Raw genomic sequence first — 12,699 nt, 5'->3', positions numbered from 1 at the left:
GTTAAATGGTGGCAATGCCTTAATGCCAGTGAATGGGTCCACAGATACTGTTACTTATGCAGGAGCCTTATGTACACCCCCTGCTTACATATGCATATGTAGAGGCTCTGACAATAGCCTTTATGCTTGGACATCTCATTGCCTTGACAGTTGGAGAGTACAAGGACAGAGTGCCCTTGCCATATTAGCCACTATGTTCTCCCTGCATAACCAATCAGAAACCTCTCATTGCTCAGTTCCACTCAATTCCTATAATTGCCTCAAATGAGAACTTCCAGGAGGTATGTACCATTCTGGGTTTGCCTTCCGAGGGAGAGCTTTCTTTTCGTGGATGGGAGTAAGTGCCAATGAACAAACGATCAGGAATCTCTCCCTAATACTAAAAGAGTTGGCTGATTCCACTGCCAAAACCGTTGCCACCAAACAGCAGTCGCTTAACTCATTGGCCAGGGTAGCTTTAGATAACCATATAGCTCTTAATTACCTACTTGCCAAGCAGGGAGGCGTCTGTGCAGTTACAAACACCTCCTGTTGCACATGGATAAACACCTCTGGGGAAGTGGAGACCCAATTACATAGAATTAGAGAGCAAACACATTGCCTGCATTAAATTTCACCCAATAACCCACTGTCTTTGATTTGTTCATCTGGTTACCCTCAGGTGTAGGCTCCTAGTTTAGAACTATCCTACAAACTGGGTTGTTGTATTGTTCTTAATCCTGCTTTGTGTACTTATTGTTAAACTCTGTACCTATTGTGTGTTGAATCTTTGTGCACACGATGTACCTAGTAAGCTGATGTTAGCTCAACAACTTGAAATGATTTCTGATGCTTACGACATCAAACAACTAGACTTTGAATACGAGGTGCCTGAGAGTTCTCCCTCCTGGCCTTCCTTGTTACTCAAGGCCGAAATGGTTTCCAACCACTAATACTCTCCCTCCGACGTGGGATGTGACAGCCAGGAAAGGTTCCTGGGACCAAGAGACAAAACCACTATGTGCAGAGAATCAGCAATGCTTTTGGAGAAAGATCTTGATCAAAAGGTAAGAATTTGAAAATTAATAAAGGGAAACCTCATTTAAAATGGAGTTGTGAGGCCAGAAGGGTTAGTACTCCAACGCAGTACCACTTGAGGTCAATTACAGGAAAGATAACCTATTACAGACTCCAACAGAAAGAAGTCCTCAACAGGAAGATAGTCAATTACAGACCCCAACAGAAAAGAATCCTCAACTATAGGAATAAATGTACATTGTATCTCAAACAGAAATTGACTACCCCAGCAACTCATTATTGGGAAATTACCACCCTGAACTCTTGTTTTTCTCCAATGGACTTTCATTCAAAACAATGTCTCCCAATTTCCTCCTTTTTCCTTATAAAATAACATTCCTCTCCTTTGATTGTTGGATTTGCCTGTGGTCTGCCATAGCACGCACATCCGGAATTTCAGGTCTTTTTTTTTGCGGGGGGGGGGGGCGGGGGGGATGAGGAAGATTGGCCCTGAGCTAACATCTGTGCCAATCTTCCTCTGTTTTGTGTGCGAGATGCTGCCACAGCATGGGTTGATGTGTGGTGTGTAGGTCCACACCTGGGGTCCGGGCTGGTGAACCCTGTGCTGCTGAAGCAGAGCGTGTGAACTTAACCACTATGCCACTGGGCCAGCCCCCGGAATTGCAGTTCTTTGGCTATTCCTGAACCAACTTGGTTCACTAGTAAAATAACTGGCTGTTTTATTTTTAAGGTTGACACTGTATTATTGTGCTGTTTGCTCAGGCCCAAAACATAGGAGTTATTTTTGACACCTTTCTTTTCCTTATCACCCTTATCTGATCTATCCCCAAGTCTGTCATATCTACCTCCAAATTATTTCTTACTTTGTCCATTTCTCTCCATCATTTCTTACTTGATCATTGCAAAAACAATTCTTCTTTCTACTTCCTTTCTTGCCTTCCAATAGTTCATTGTATACACAGTAGCTGGTGTGATCTTATAAAACCAGATCCTCACATGTTTAAAACTCTTCAGTGACTTCCCATTACACTTAAAATAAAATCCACACCTCTTACAAGGACCCAGAAAGGCTCGGCAGGATCAGGACTCTCCTTGCCTTGTTGATCTCATCTTCTCTTCTTCCCCTAGCCTACTTTCTCACTTTCTCAAGGGCACCACCACATTCTGTCCCCTCCACATAGCTTTCCAAAATGTTGATCCTTCTCGTGGTTGCTCTTCCTCCAGATCTTCGCAGAGCTGTCTTCACTTCTCAGTTCAATGATCCTCTTCACAAGGCACTTTCTTGACATCTTACACTAAAGCGGCACCCTTCCTCCTTTAGTTTCTGAGCAACTTATTCTTTTTCTTCCACACACTTGTGATCTCTACGAATGCATATGTATTTGTTGAGTTATTCAATGTTTGCTTTCCAAACTAGAAAGTAATATCCATGAGACTAGGCACACTGTCTGTTTTGTTCACCGCTGTACCCCAGATTCTGTAGAAGTGCTTGCCTGGAACATAGTAGGACTTTAATAAACTGTGGTGGAATGTTTATGTGAACAACAGTCATATACAGCAGAGGAGGAGTAAAATAAGAAATAGAGAAGCGCACTTTTGTATTTCAATAACATTTTTTTTTCTTAAGTGCCCATAAGATTCTGCAATTAGGAGTAGTTTGTTGGGTAACAGGGCAACCCTACAAGGCCCCAAACAAACCTAGCTGTTCGCCCTCAGGCCCGCGGCAGCTCCGCGCCTGCGCAAAACTCCCCCCAGCGGCCCAGCCCAGCTCTTCCCAAGGGGGCGGGCCCGGCGGACTGCGGCCTGGGCGCGCGTGGATGACGTCACGCGGCGCGTGCCCGGGTAGCCCGTGATAACCACGAGTCTGCGGAAGCGGAGACCGGTGGGCAGGCGGCTGAGACAGGTAACCTGTGTGCTCCCTGTTGGGTCGCTGCCTTCCTCTCCTCCGACGCCGGGATGGCCGCGGGGACAGCAGCATCCCGTTCTGAAGGCGCCCGAGAACCCGCCCCTACCCTCATCTTTCTTTGGTCAGCGGGGTACACATTCCCTCTCAGTCCAGGCAGACTCCTGAGGCTAAACTGGTCCTAGGGCCTTGGCTGAGTGGCCACTTCTCTCCGCCTCCGCTCTCGGGTGGCGTTTGGCTCCGACTCTGGTCTCGCCGGCCGCACAGACCCTTCCTCAGCCTACAGTTGCCGCCCCCTTCCTCTTGTCTCCCGTCCCACCTCACCCGCCCCTGTCCGCTCCTAGCCCCACAGGGCTCATCTCTAGGCATGTTTGAGGAGAGAACAGTTTCCGATTCTGTTCGTTTTCGCTTGCAGTGAAATCCACCTTCGCTCCCCGCGACGATCCTTACTGGGAGCACCAAGTTTTGAGTTTTGGTGTCTCTAAAGAACATTCATTCTTTGTCAGTCTGGAGTTTAGCTCATTAACGCGTGTATTTTTTGGGAAAGGGCAGTAATGTGAAAATCTATTCTGATAATACATGATCCACATGGGGTCTAATCAACTGTTGAGATGGATGGAACAGTTATAGCATTTCACTAAAATGTTCCTTGTTCTTGGATTTCTTTTTGGTATTCAAGCGATGATGACAATTACCCTTGCACAGTTAGCCATCAAAAGAAAGAGACGTCAGAACCCCACTAGGAATGTTTAGACCGCAAAAAAAAAAAAAAAAAAAAAAAAAAATAGGATTCATATTGTTGATAAAGGAATACGGATTATTACAAAACCAATCAGAATAGATATGGGAGGAGAAGCAGGATTCTGAAATCTTTGATCTGGTTGATGGTTTGGTTTTGTATTTTCTTATACTTTTAGTATGTTCCATTTTTGAGTAGTACGTATTGTACTTCATATAATTCTGAGAAGCCTGTGAATGACTTGCTAATTGGTAAGATTGGGTTCTTATATTTGGGGGACAAAGTGTAGTAAGGTTAGGGAATAACAGTAGTAGCTCATGCTGACCATCTGCTGTATCTCAGGGACTGTGTTCAACGCTTTGCTTGTGTTTTCTCCTTAGCTTAACAAGAAGCTTCTGAGTTGGAAATTATTGTTACTTTTTTTTACAAATTAAAAGTCTTTTATTGAGGTATAATTGACATATAACATTATATTAGTTTCAGGTGTGCAACATAATGATTTGATATTTGTATATGTGGTGAAATGATCACCACAATAAGTCTAATTAACATCAGTCACAATATATAGCTACAAAAATTTTTTTCTTGTGATGAGAACTCTTAAGATCTACTCTCTTAGCAACTTTCCAGTATACACTACAGTATTATTAACTGTAGTCACCATCATGTACATTAGATCCCCATGATTTATTTTATAACTGGAAGTTTTTACATTTGACACCTTTCACCCACTTCACCCACATCCCAGCCCCCACCCCTGGTAACCACCAATCTTTGCTTTGTATCTGTGAGATCAGTTTTCTTTTTTTTTTTTTAGATACCACATATACATGAGATCTTACAGTATTTGTCTTTCTCTGTCGACTTATTTCAGTTAGCATAATGCCCTCAAGGTCCGTCCATGTTGTCACAAATGGCAAGATTTCATTCTTTTTTATGGCTGAATAATATTCCATTGTGTATGTATACCACATTTTCTTTATCCATTCATCTGTCAGTGGACACTTCTCAGTTTACAGAGAAGGAAACTGAGGCTCAATTATGTGAAATTAGCTTGCCAAAAATTCCTAGTAACTAAATGGTGGAGCCAGGTTTTAAGTTCAGGTCTATGTATGACTTCAAAGCCTGTACTTAAAAAAAAAAAAAATAACTCTGCTATTAATGATCAAATTCTAAGCTTTTTACAGTAGTCATATGTAATTCTATGAGTTTGTTCACTTGTCTATTCAAATGATTTGAGACTTCTAATATCTTTAATATTAACTTTTCATATACTGGGAATTAAAACACCTGGAATGCTTAATTTATGGTCTACCTAAACACACACACGCACACACACACACCATCCTTATCTTTAAGAATGAGATAAATGGCAAATAAGATTTGCTCAGTACAGCCCTTCTGTTTGGAGCCCACAGGGAGTGAGTAATTTTGGATAGTTGAAAGTTTTACGCCTTTAAAAATGAAAATCATATTGACTGTTTTGAATGGAAAATTTTTAAATGCACTAAGTTCCTTGCCTTCTTAAACACTAAGGATATTGAACATATTTTAACCTTTTATGTCTCAGAGGAGTCATTATGAATATCATTTATTGTGCTGTGTTGTAATATGATTTCCTCAGGGCTTTTATTATATTTGACCCCCAAACTGCTCTGCATTTTGAGTTTGTCTGTACTTTATGTAGTCCATTTCTTAATGTTACTAAGAGGTGGTAAACCATAGTGGTTAAAAGGGAGGACCGGGAAACCACACTTCCAGGAGTCAAGTCCTAGCTCTGCCACTTACTAGCAGCACAGTGAGCCCAGACAAGATAGTTGACCCCTGTACAACTCAGTTGCCTCATTCGTAAAATGAGAAAAATAAGAACAATTTTCTCAGAAGATTGGTGTGAGGATAAAATGAGTTAGTATGTGTGAAGAGCTCAGAACAAACCAAGCATATTATAACAGCCATATGAGTGTTTGCAAATATTGTTATTAGTCTGGTTTTGGCCTTAGGTTCTTTGAAAATTGCATTCTAATTCTTTGAAAATTGTTATTCCTTGAACAATATTTGATATATGGTAATTGCGAGTTTACTAGAGAATTAAATTAACCTCACTAGAATCCCTTATCCTAAGCCATTCTGCGGAAATGTTAGTTTATTAAATTCGCTTTCATTGTGTCTGTGTAATGCAATATGCCTTTTTCTTGGTGTGTTTGGAGTAGAGATTTCAAATATTTTACTTAATAGGCACATCAAAATAATGGACTTTTAATTTCTATTTTGAATTTGGAGGATATTTCATTGATTTAAATTATGGCTTACCAATACATGGGAACCCTCTTTATTTTTGAATTGAATATCGGTTGATTTACACATCCGTTTATGGTGCCCTGCGCTGGTATACTGTTGCACTCTTGTTATGATGCTCTGTGGATAAGTGCCTCCTCATAAAACCACCATTGTGCGTTGGCCACATATAAAGTTATCTCCTCAGTGCAATCTCTTTCCTTCTCTTTCTCTTCAAGGAGGTAAAAAAATTGACTCTATCAACAAAGTGAAATAATATTCCGTATGAAATTTGCAAGGTATGTATCCTTTTTCAGGTGTGTATTTTAAACGAAGGCCAGCTAAGAGCTGATATTGACTCTTTTGGTGGCTGTCCAGATTTCCTAACACCATTTATTGAAGAGACTGTCCTTTCCTTGGTGTCATAGTTAGGAACTTGAGAATAAGTGATCTATCCTGTATTTTATTTTATTTTTTTATTTTTTATTTATTTATTTTTTAAAGGAAGTCTTTTTTTTTTTTTTAATTTTATTTATTTATTTTTTCCCCCAAAGACCCAGTAGATAGTTGTATGTCATAGCTGCACATCCTTCTAGTTGCTGTATGTGGGATGCGGCCTCAGCATGGCCAGAGAAGCAGTGCGTTGGTGTGCGCCCGGCATCCGAACCCGGGCTGCCAGCAGCGGAGCGCGCGCACTTAACCACTAAGCCACGGGGCCAGCCCTATCCTTTATTTTAATACCATTAAGGCTGATACTCATGTTAAAAGTTTCTGTTGAAGATATAGGCTATATTTTTTTATTTTTTATTTATTTATTTATTTTTAATTTATTTATTTTTTCCCCCAAAGCCCCAGTAGATAGTTGTATGTCATAGATGCACATCCTTCTAGTTGCTGTGCGTGGGACACGGCCTCAGCATGGCCGGAGAAGCGGTGCGTTGGTGCGCGCCCGGGATCCGAACCCCGGGCCGCCAGCAGCAGAGCGCGCGCACTTAACTACTAAGCCATGGGGCCGGCCCTAGGCTATATTTTTTTAAAGATTTTTTTTATTGTAGTAAAATATACATAACATAAAATTTACTATTTCATCCATTTTTAAGTGTACAATTCATTGGCATTATGCACATTCACAGTATTGTTAAATTATCACCATTATTCGTTTCCAGAATATTTTCATCATCCCAAACAGAAACTCTGTACCTATTAAACAACAACTCCCCTCCTTCTCCCCCCGCACCGCCCCAGCCCGTGGTAACCTTTATTCTACTTTCTGTCTCTGTGAATTTGCGTATTCTAGGTACCTCATATAAGTGGAATCATACAATATTTATCCTTTCATGACTGGTTTATTTCACTTAGCATATTTTCAGGATTCATCCATGTTGTAGCATGTATCAGAATTTCATTCCTTTTTATAGCTGAATAATATTCTATTGCATGTATATACCATAATGCTATACTTTTGATGCACATTGAATTATGCTTTTTAAAATTTTTTATTTCCTGTTATTTATTTTTAAAAATTTTTTATTTAAACTAAAAATAATACAAAAGTAGTTCACCCATTTCTCCCACTCCCTACCCCCTACTACTGACAACCACCAATCTGTTCTTTGTATCTAGGAGCTTGGGTTTCTTTTTTTCCTATATATTCTTTTAGATTTCACATGTAAAGAGAGATCATAAGGTATTTGTCTTTCTCTGTCTGACTTATTTCACTTAGCATAATGCCCTTGAGGTCTATCTATGTTGTCACAAATGGCAAGATTTCATTCTCTTTTGTGGCTAAAGTAATATTCCATTGTGTGTATATACGTACACACACACACATATATATATACACCACAATTTCTTTATTCATTCATCCATTAATGGACACTTAGGTTGTTTCCAAGTCTTGGCTATTGTTAATAACGCTGCAATGAACATGGGAGTACATATAACTTTTTGAGTTAGTGTTTTTGTTTTCTTCAGATAAATACCAGAAGTGGAATAGCTGAATCATATGGTTGTTATATTTTTAATTTTTTGAGGAACCTCCAAACTGTTTTCCGTAGTGGCTGCACCAATTTACATTCCCACCAGCAATGTACAAGGGTTCTCTTTTCTCCACATCTTCGCCAACACTTGTTATTTTAGTCTTTTTGATAATAGCCATTCTAACAGGTGTGAGGTGATAGCTCATTGTGGTTTTTTTTTTTTTTTTTAAAGATTTTATTTATTTATTTTTTCCCCCCAAAGCCCCAGTAGATAGTTGTGTGTCATAGCTGCACATCCTTCTAGTTGCTGTATGTGGGACGCGGCCTCAGCATGGCCGGAGAAGCAGCGCGTCGGTGCGAGCCCGGGATCCGAACCCGGGTCGCCAGCAGTGGAGCGCGCTCACTTAACCACCAAGCCACGGGGCCGGCCCTCATTGTGGTTTTGATTTGCATTTCCCTGATGATTAATGATGTAGAGCGTCTTTTCATATATTTGTTGTCCATCTGTATGTCTTCTTTGGAAAAATGTCAATTCAGATCTTCTTATTTTTTAATCATAATTTTTTTTTGATATGAAGTTGTATGAGTTCTTTATATATTTTGGATATTAGCCACTTATCAGATACATGATTTGCAAATATTTCCTCCTATTCAGTAGGTTGCCTTTTCATTTTGTTGATGGTTTCCTTTGCTGTGCAGAAGCTTTTTAGTTTGATGTTGTCTCACTTGTTTATTTTTGCTTTTGTTGCTTTTGATTTTGCTGTCAGATTAAAAAAATAATTGCCAAGACCTGTGTCAAGGAGCTTGCTTCTTATGTTTTCTTCTAGGAGTTTTATGGTTTTAGGTCTTACGTTCAAGTCTTTAATCCATTTCGAGTTAATTTTTATGTATGGTGTAAGATAGTGGTCCAGTTTCATTCTTTTGCTTGTCGCTGTGCAGATTTCCTAACACCATTTATTGAAGAGACTGTCCTTTCCTCATTGTATAGGCCTGGCTCCTTTGTCATAAATTAATTGACCATATTTGCGTAGGTTTATTTCTGGGCTCTCTCTTCTGTTCCATTCATCTATGTGTCTGTTTTTATGTGAATTATTCCTCTTCATACTTCTCATTCATGTGGTATGAACTTAATACTTGGTGATTTGCTTTGAATGTGAGCTCCTCCAGGATAGGGATGGAGATATCAACTGAAATATCGTTGTTACTGAGCTGTGAACAGAATACCTGGTAACAATGTTAAACTGGAGCTTGAGCATACGTTATAATGTTCTTTATCTTCTCACCTACTATTTAGTCTAAAAATAGTAAGGAAAATAATAATAATGGTAACATTGCCTAGTATTTCTATAGTGTTTACGGATGCCAGACATTGTGCCAAGCACTTTACCTATGAAGTAGGTACTATCATTGTTCTGTTTTACAGATGAAGAAACTGAGGCACAGAGAAATTAAATGAATTGTTAAAATTACAAGGCTGGTTGGTGGTGAAATTGGGATTTGAACCCAGGTTCTGTGGCTCCAGAGATGATTTATCCTAAGTTTTGAGTTGACTGTTAGGTCAGTAACAACCTTACAGTGTAAATTGTTTTGCTTGCCACACTCCTCCTGTACCCTCTCCTTTTATGTGATTTTTAAAACAGAACCTTACTTCTGAGCTTGGTAAGCAGTAGAAGAGCAGCTGAGCCCAAGCTGTCAAAAGGGAAACAAGTGCCTCTCATCTGATTGGGGTGATAGAATTTCAGTGGAATTCAGATGCGTTTTCACAGCTTAGTTCATATTATCTTTCTCTGAGAGCCTTGTCTTTGAATTTGAAAAGCAGATTCTGAAACTTGTTATGATCTCATATTGCACATATATTGTGTTGGTGTTTGACCTGAGATATTGTACAATTCCCACACTACTGTTCGGTGGGTAGAAAGAGCTTTTTGTTCATAATGTTGTCATTAACTGTCACAAGGGCTTATGGCACACTCATTTTGTTGCTAACTCATTACTCTGTGTTGCGTGATTCCTGAAGAAATTATTTTGAAATAGCATTTTTATATACATAATCAATTTCGTTATCATTTTTTCTTGGCTTTTTCTTTTGCTTACATTTTATTTCTTCGACACTTGCAATTTGAAGTTTAGTTTTTGAAACTGATGGGAATCAGGTTATGCTTGATATATTTTGGCAGCAAAGGAGACATATCAGCCTGTTTCTTTTGGCATCAATAATATCTTGCATATGTAGCAAGTATTGTGCATACTTAAAGGTAAAGTTTGTTTTGCTTTTGTTGAGCTCAGTACACCAAGTTTAGAAGCAGAAAATTTGGATGATTCAGTTGGTTGAGGGTTAGGTTTTATAGAACAGGAGTATCAGAAGGATGAAAGGGCAAGCGAATTAAGGTTAAAATGTTCTAAGAGTGATTGAAGAAATGGACCACGTTAACTAAAGAGGGACATAGAGCAGGGATTCCCAGCTTCAGAAACATTTATAATTCTCTCTTGTAGGCACTGTCCTGTGCATTGTAGGATGTTTAGCATCCCTGGCCTCTACTTACTAGATGCCAGTAGCAGCTCCCTCAGTTGTGAGAATCAAAAATGCCTCCAGACATTGCCAAATGTCCTCTAAGGGGCAAAATCACCCCTGATTGGAAATGCTTCCTAGAGACAGAAGTAGCAGAAGGAGTGGAGATAATGGAAAAGCCGAGGAACCAGAGGCTTAACAAAATAAGTAAAAGAATTGGCAAGTTAGCAAGAGAAAGAGTAGGGAGAATAGGAGGTCGTGTTCTGAGATTAGGCTGTAGAGAGTAACTATTACAGAAGTGTAGCTGTTCGAAATAGTGAAAATGTCAAGAATGGACCATTGGTTTGCTGAGTGGAGTGAAGGCGAAGGTTGTTGGCACTGAGTAGGGAATTTTGGGAGAGAGAGAAAGTAGTCCGGCTGTAGTTATGGAACAAGTTGGAAAAGCAGCTGTGGGATAGCCTAAGAGTTTCTGGAATGAGAACAGAACTAAGACTTTCTAGATGTTTGTTTCCTTACTCTCTCCATTAATTGTTTCTCAACTCTTTTTCTAACATTATCAATTCTCTGAACTTGTACCTCCTTCCTGTAGTGTTTTAAAAAGACATGGAATTTATCCAGCTTATTTTTTGTAGTATTTTTTAGGTGAGTAGTTCTTTTTTGTTTCTTTTTCAGTATTTTCTTGATCTGATTTTGTGATCTTTTACCTCAAAGTATACTACTTTTCAAGACTCTGGTTCTGTGCCGTGCGACCTAATTTCAGAGCATTTCTTTTGCATTTGGGCATTTCATTATGAAGTCTGCTCTCTTTGGCAGAAGAAATGGCAACATATCCTTAAATCTTACAACCTCCTGGAAGTGTTCTTCTTTTCCCCTGCCTTTTCCCCCAACCCTCTAGTTTGTTTTCTTTTGCTCTTTATTGTTTCATATTTATTTTAAACATATAATTATGTGTATGTACAATGTTGATTGAGAAGTAATTATGGTGGACTCAGTAAGCAGGACACAAGCTACTTGTAGATTATGCCTTTAAATGCTCTTTCCTATGTTCAATAAATTCATACTTCCAGTGGAACTTGTTTTTTTACCTTGTCTTAATGAACCCTGTGTTATTCATCAAGAAAGAATGGGTACTAACTCCCACCTCTTTTACAAAGCATTAAAAAAGAAAATTTTATCCACAGATACAAGCTGACCTAGGTTTTGTTATTATATCACAAGTGTTGTCAGTGCAAAATAGGAAGTAAGTAGGTGGCATTAAAAGCTTTGTCATTTTCACTTGATTCTCATACAAATGATTTTTTGTGGAAGCTGATCTATTTGATATGGTATAAAAAGCAGCTTCTATCTATTGGTGATTAACAATGATATTTTATGACCTTATTTCCATACTTAAACATGAGGATTTCTAAGAGAAAGATTAATTTATCACCTCAATAAAGAATGGTAACAAGTTTTTCATACAGACATGATTTGTTTTGGTGTTTAGGATTTAGCACCTCAAAGGAGAAATGGGCTGCTCCCTCTAAACCATGAGAATGAACGTTCATACTAAGTATAAGAAACATGCCAGAAGACAACATTTGGTCAAAGAAGTTGTGCTTTAAAAAGCAGCATGAGCATTACATCCCATCAGTTGCTCTCCCATGGCAGATGACACTAAGTGATTTCTGTGCTCAGTCTGCAAGCACACTCAGCACTGGGACACACAGAATATTCTTCAGTGGTCACACTGGAGCAAATGGATGCCCAAGGACTTCAACTATTGTTTATAACAAATCTTTTTGATTTGGAACATAGCTTAACATCTTTTCTAATAAAGAGAGTGTTTTAGGTTCTGCTAATACTGTGGTTACAGTATATGTTGTGTTTAGTCATTTGCTTACAATGATTTAAGAAAGTCAAATTTTTTTTACAGTACATGGTAAATTACTAATGTTATACAGTATTTGCAACATTTAACTAGGTTATGGCCAACACTTTTAAAAACATCCTTCCCCATGTGGTTCTGTATTTGTTCTCCAGGTTTACACTTTTTCCTTAAGCATATTATTCAGAGTCTCAAAGAAAAACAAACTATTTAATCTTTCCTTTAAAACTTCCTAATTAATTTTAACATGGTCTCCAAATTAAGTGCTAGTTATATGTTCAAATTTAAAAGGCAATTGAGCTCCTAAGATCTAAAGATATTTAAGCTATATCAAATGTCCTTTCTTATCTTGTTCCCAAATGCTTTTCAATTTCTAGGAATTTGTTGAAATCTCTTTTCTTGGGAAGGATG

General features: G+C 38.8%; 1 protein-coding gene across 6 annotated transcripts in view; it reads left to right on the top strand.

The window, feature by feature from the left end:
- Positions 1 to 2,856: 2,856 nt before the first annotated feature.
- Positions 2,857 to 12,699, top strand: part of AOPEP (aminopeptidase O (putative)) — a 348,826-nt gene continuing 338,983 nt past the window's right edge. For 5 of the 6 annotated variants that reach the window (XM_087444292.1, XM_087444291.1, XM_087444290.1 and 2 more), the window contains exon 1: positions 2,857 to 2,920. The gene's annotated coding sequence lies outside the window, so the exon portion shown is untranslated. Of the gene's footprint in view, positions 2,921 to 2,944; positions 6,233 to 12,699 lie in introns of those variants that run through there. The other variant, XM_087444288.1, reaches the window with a different exon arrangement.

Source organism: Ceratotherium simum, chromosome 20 (genome assembly GCF_057802395.1).
Source record: "Ceratotherium simum simum isolate JZ-2026a chromosome 20, ASM5780239v1, whole genome shotgun sequence".
Lineage (NCBI taxonomy): Eukaryota > Metazoa > Chordata > Mammalia > Perissodactyla > Rhinocerotidae > Ceratotherium > Ceratotherium simum.
Note: the sequence above shows the minus strand (reverse complement) of the source record. Positions and strands in the feature narration are given on the sequence as shown.